Genomic DNA, 6,000 nt, shown 5'->3' on the forward strand with positions numbered 1-6,000 from the left:
TTTTTTTTTAATAGATGTGGCGCTTGGCATGGTGGCACACACTTTAAATCCCAGCACTAGGGATTGAGTGGTAGAAGGATTGAGTTCAATATCAGCCTGGGCTACAGCGAGACCCTATCTGAAAAAAAAAAAAAAATGCTGGATGTGATGGCACATGCCTTTAATATCAGCATTTGGGAGCAGAGGTAAGAGGCTCGCCATGAGTTCAAGGCCACCTTGAGACTATATAGTCAATTACAGGTCAGCCTGGACTAGAGTGAAACCCTACCTCAAAAATAAGTAAATAAATAAATAAATAAGGAGAAATAAGAGGCTGGAAAGATAGCTCAGAGGTTAAGGCCCTTGCCTGCAAAGCCTAGCTACCCAAGTTCCATTCCTCAGTACCCACTTAAAGCCAGATGCACAAAGTGGTACATGCATGTGGAATACCTTTGCAGTGGCTGGAGACCATGGTGTACCCATTCTCTTTATCTGTTTCTCTTCTTTCTATCTCTCCCTATTTGCAAATAAAATATATGTACATTTTTTGTCGTTGTTTTTGAAAGTAGAGTCTCACTCTAGACCAGGCTGACCTGGAATTCCCTATGTAGTCTCAGATTGGCCTCAAACTCACAGCAATCCTCCAACCTTTGCCTCCCAAGTGGTAGGTTTAAAGGAGTAGACTACCATGCCCAGCCAAGTTTTTTTCCTTTTTTTTTAAAGGTAGGGTCTCACTCTAACCCAGGCTGACCTGGAATTCACTCTTTAGTCTCAGGGTGGTCTCAAATTCACGGTGGTCCTCTTACCTCTGCCTCCTGATGCTGGGATTAAAGGTGTGCACCACCACGCCTGGCTCAATTTTTTTTGGATATATTTTATTTATTATTTATTTATTTATTTGAGAGAGAGAGAATGAGGGACATAGGGAGAGAGAAAGAGAGAATAGCTGTGTCAGGGCCTCTAGCCACTGTGAACAAACTCCAGACATATGTGCCACCATGTGCATCCGGTTTATGTGGGTTCTGGGGAATCAAACCTGGGTCCTCTGGCTTTGCAGGCAAGTGCCTTAAGCATTAAGCCATCTCTTCAGCTCCAAATTGTTTAAATATATTTTATTTATTTGAGAGAGAGGAGGTAGATAGAATGGGTGTGCCAGAGCCTTCAGCCACTGCAAAGAACTCCAGACACATGTGCCACCTTGTGCATCTGGTTTATGTGGGTACTGGTGAATCAAACCTGGGTCCTTAGGCTTGCAAGCAAGCATCTTAACTGCTAAGCTATCTCTCTAGCCCCCAATTTTTAAGATTTATTTTATTGACAACTTCCATAATTGTAAACAATATCCCATGGTAATTCCATCCCTTCCCCCACTTTCCCCTTTGAAACTCCACTCTCCATCATATCCCTTCCCCCTCTCAATCAGTCTCTTATTTTTTTTTATTTATTTTTTATTTTTTTGGTTTTTCGAGATAGGGTCTCACTCTGGTCCAGGCTGACCTGGAATTAACTCTGTAGTCTCAGGGTAGCCTTGAACTCATGGCGATCCTCCTATCTCTGCCTCCCAAGTGCTGGGATTAAAGGCGTGCGCCACCACGCCCGGCTCAGTCTCTTATTTTGATGTCATAATCTTTTCTTCCTATTATGATGGCCTTCTGTAGGTAGTGTCAGGCATTGTGAGGTCATGGATATCCAGGCCATTTTGTGTCTCGAGGAGCACATTCTAAGGAGTCCTACCCTTCCTTTGGCTCTTACATTCTTTCCGCTACCTCTTCTGCAATGGATTCTGAGTCATGGAAGGTGTGACTGAGATATTTCAGTGCTGAGCACTCCTCTATCACTTCTTCTCAGCACCATGATGCCTCCTGAGTCATCCCAAGGACACTGCCATCTGAAAAGAGAAGGTTCTTTAACCAAAAGTGAGAGTAGCATTAATATATGGGTATGAGCATTAAGAGAAGTGCTCACTGGGAAGTTTAATGAGCATAGTATATACTTTTAGCCAGACAGCAGGAGACGTTACACCCCTTAGGCTCATTACTACCCCTGTTGTAGGCTTTTAGTATCAGGGATGTATTAGAGGGCAGAGGGATGGGATACCTTCCAGTGAGTTGTTGGTCAGGGAGGTCCCTGATGCCCCCAAAACATTACAGGCCGTTGCCAAGGCCCTTGGTTTCCCACCAGGAATAGGTGGTAAGACCCTATTGTTGAAGACTCCACATACTTGGGCTTCAAGGCCACTGAGAAATCCTGCTGGAGCTGAGCTGAAAACCACCTCCATGTAGACCAGCTGACAGAAAGCTGGAAGAAGCCATTCTGCATGCAGTTCAATGGGAGAGAAAGAAATCACCAGTGAAGATACCCAACAGTGGACACTGCGAGCCTTATATTTGGCCAGCCAGGCCAAATGAGCCAATGGGTGCAATAATGGCACGTCTGTCATGGTGGAAACCAACTGCTCTCTAATTGGACTGGAGGCCTGCTCCATGGGAGGGAATACATCCCTGATACTGAAAACTTAAAACGGGTAGTCATGAGCCGTAGGGGTGTAATGTCTGCTGCTGCCTGGCTAAATGTATTTACTATGCTCATCAAACTGCCCAGTTAGCACTTCTGTTAATGTTCATATCCTTATATTAATAGTACTCTCACTTTCAGAAGAGAATCTTCTCTTTTCAGATGGCAGTGACCTTGGGATGTCTCAGAAGGCATCATGGTGATGGAAAGAAATGACAGAGGAGTGTTAGCATTGTAATATCTCTATCACACATTCCAAGGCTCAGGGTCTATTGCAGAAGAGGTGGCAAAAAGAATGGAAGAGTCTGGGCATGGTGGCACACACCTTTAATCCCAGCACTCGGGAGGCAGAGGTAGGAGGATCGCCACGAGTTCGAGGCCACCCTGAGACTACATAGTGAATTCCAGGTCTGGGCTAAAGTGAGACACTACCTCAAAAAAAAAAAAAAAAAGACTGTAAAAGCCAAAGGGAGGGTAGGACTCCTTACAACATGCTCCCCACCCCCAGACACAAAATGGCCTGGATATCCATGACCTTACAGTGCCTGACACTACCTACACAAGACCATCATAATAAGAGAAAAAGATCATGACATCAAAATAAAACACAGAATGATTGAGAGGGGAAGGGTATATGATGAAGAATGGAGTTTCAAAGGGGAAAGTGGGGGGAGGGAAGGCATTACTATGGAATATTTTTTATAATCATGGAAGTTGTTAATAAAAAAAATTGAAAAGAAAAAAAAATTAAAGCCGGGCAAGGTGGTGCACGCCTTTAATTCCAGCACTTGGGAGGCAGAGGTAATAGGATCACTGTGGGTCTGAGGCCACCCTGAGACTCTGTAGTGAATTCCAGGTCAGCCTGAGCTAGAGTGAGACCCTACTTCGAAAAACCAAAAAAAAATTAATAAAAATTAGAGGGCAGTTGATTTCCTCCATGACAGATGTGCAACTATTGCATCAGTTGGCTCATTTGGCCTGGCTGGCCAAATATAAGGCTTGCAGTGTCCACTGCTGGGTATCTTCACTGATTTCTCTCTCCCCCATTGAATTGCATGCAGCATAGCTTTTCCAGCTTTCTGTCACTTGGTCTACATGGAGGAGGTTTTCAGCTCAGCTCCAGGAGAGTTTCTCATTGACCTTGCAGGCCAAGTATGTGGAGTCTTCAGCAATAGGGTCTTGCCATCTATTTCTGGTGGGAAACTAAGGGCCTTGACAATGGCCTGTAATGTTTTGGGAAGCCCCCAAATTTTTTAAGGGAAAAATAAATAAAGGACTCTGGTACGCCCTGGAGCACCCATTCTTTCTCTCCCCTCCCCCCCCATCTCTCTTGCCAATAAATAAAGTTTAAGAGCCAGGTGTGGTGCACATGCCTCTAATCTCAGCACTGCAGAGGCAGAGGTAGGAGGATCACTGTGAGTTTGAGGCCACCCTGAGATTACATAGTTAATTCTAGGTCAGCCTGGGCCAGAGTGAGACTCTACCTCGAAAAAAAAAATAATAATAATAAGAGCCAGGCATGGTGGCACAAGCTTTTCAGGCAAGTGCCTTACCTAGTGAACTATCTCTCCATCCCTAAATATTTCTTAAAAAAAAAAAAAAAAAGCTGAGTGTGATGGTGCCTGCCTTTAATCCCAGCACTAGGGAGGCAGAGGTAGGAGGATAGCTGTGAGTTCAAGGCCACCCTGAGACTACATAGTGAATTCTATGTCAGCCTGGGCTAGAGCGAGACCCTACCTTGAAAAACCAAAAATAAATAAATTAAATACAAAAAAATTTTTTTTAATTAAAAAAAGTGGGGTGTGGTGGTGCACACCTTTAATCCCAGCACTCAGGAGGCAGAGATAGGAGGATCGCCATGAGTTCAAGGCCACCCTGAAACTACACAGTGAATTCCAGGTCATCCTGGACTAGAGTAAAACCCTACCTCGAAAAAAAAAAAAATCAAATAAATAAATAAATAGAATAAAAATAAAAGAAGGCAAGGCATGGTGGCACATGCCTTTAATCTCAGCACTTGAGGGCAGGGGTAGGAAGATAGCCACAAGTTTGAGGTCACCCTGAGACTACATAGTGAATTTCAGGTCAGCCTGAGCTAGTGTAAAACCAAAATAAATAAAAGAAGAAATGGCAGCATGGGCTGGTCATGGTGCTGCATGCCTTTGGTCCCAGCATTCAGGAGGCAGAATTAGGAGGCTCACCATGAGTTCAAGACCACCTGAGACAACATAGTAAATTCCAGGTCAGCCTGTGCTAGAGCAAGACCCTACCTTAAAAACAAACAAAAAAAAACAAAACAAAACAAAAACATTTCATTGTATGGGCTAGAGGGATGACTCTTCTCCAGGCCCCACATAAGCCAGATGCATATTGTGGCACATGCATCTGGAGTTTGTTTTCAGTGGCTAGAGGCCCTGGTGTGCCCATTCTCACTCTCTTTTTTTCTCTCTTTCTCCCTGTCTCTAATTGAAAAGGGGGGGTGGTGGTGGCTGGAGAGATGGTTCAGTGGTTAAGCACTTGCCTGTGAAGCCTAAGGACCCCGGTTTGAGTCTCAAATTCCCCAGGACCCACGAAAGCCAAATGCACAAGGTGGCATATGCATCTGGAGTTCCTTTGCAGTGGCTGGAGGCCCTGGAGTGCTCATTATCTATCTGTCTCTTACTCTCTTTGTCTGTCACTCCCAAATAAATAAATAAAAACCTAAAAAAAAAAAAGAAAAGAAAGAAATGGCAGCATAGTAAATGCAAACGAAACCACACCTATATAAAATTGCAATAAGTGATTGTTTTTGGACTAGATTCCTGTACTAATTCCCAGCAGACTAAGCTAAAAATAAAAATGGGATCACTCATACTAAAAATTCACATCACCAAGCTGAAACTAAGCTAGTTATCTGAATTTCCAAGAAGTCAGGATTAGAGAAATAGCAGCCAAAGTTTCCAAACAGTACAGTTTCAATTGGCATGATAATCAAGTTCCATCTGCCTTAATCCTTACCCAAAAATGGTAACCTGAGATTAAGTAAACAGTTATTTTTTTCTTTTGTTTTGCTTCCCTCTAACCACTCTCTTAGGAAAGTACCTTTGAAATGACACATCTGCTTTTTATTTTGTTCTATTTCTTCTCTCTTTAATCCTTTTCTGTCTATAACGCCAACTTCTTTTGCTCCTTGGAACACACATTTTATGTTTTGTTTTGTTTTTGAGACAGAATTTCTCTATATAGCCAAGCTTGCCTCAAACTCATGATTCTCTTGCCTCTGCCTTGTAAGTGCTGAGATTGCAGACATATGCTACCACACTTAGAATTTTATGTTTTTTGTTGTTTTGGTTTGTTTCTGTTTATTTTGGTTTTTCGAGGTAGCTTTTCACTCTAGTCCAGGCTGATCTGAAATTCACTCTGTGTTCTCAGGGTGGCCTTGAACTCACAGCAACCCTCCTACCTTTGCCTCCCCAGTGCTGAGATTAAAGACGTGCACCACCACGCATTTTAAATGTTTTGCCATAC

The sequence above is a fragment of the Jaculus jaculus genome, chromosome 17 (assembly GCF_020740685.1).
Source record: "Jaculus jaculus isolate mJacJac1 chromosome 17, mJacJac1.mat.Y.cur, whole genome shotgun sequence".
NCBI lineage: Eukaryota > Metazoa > Chordata > Mammalia > Rodentia > Dipodidae > Jaculus > Jaculus jaculus.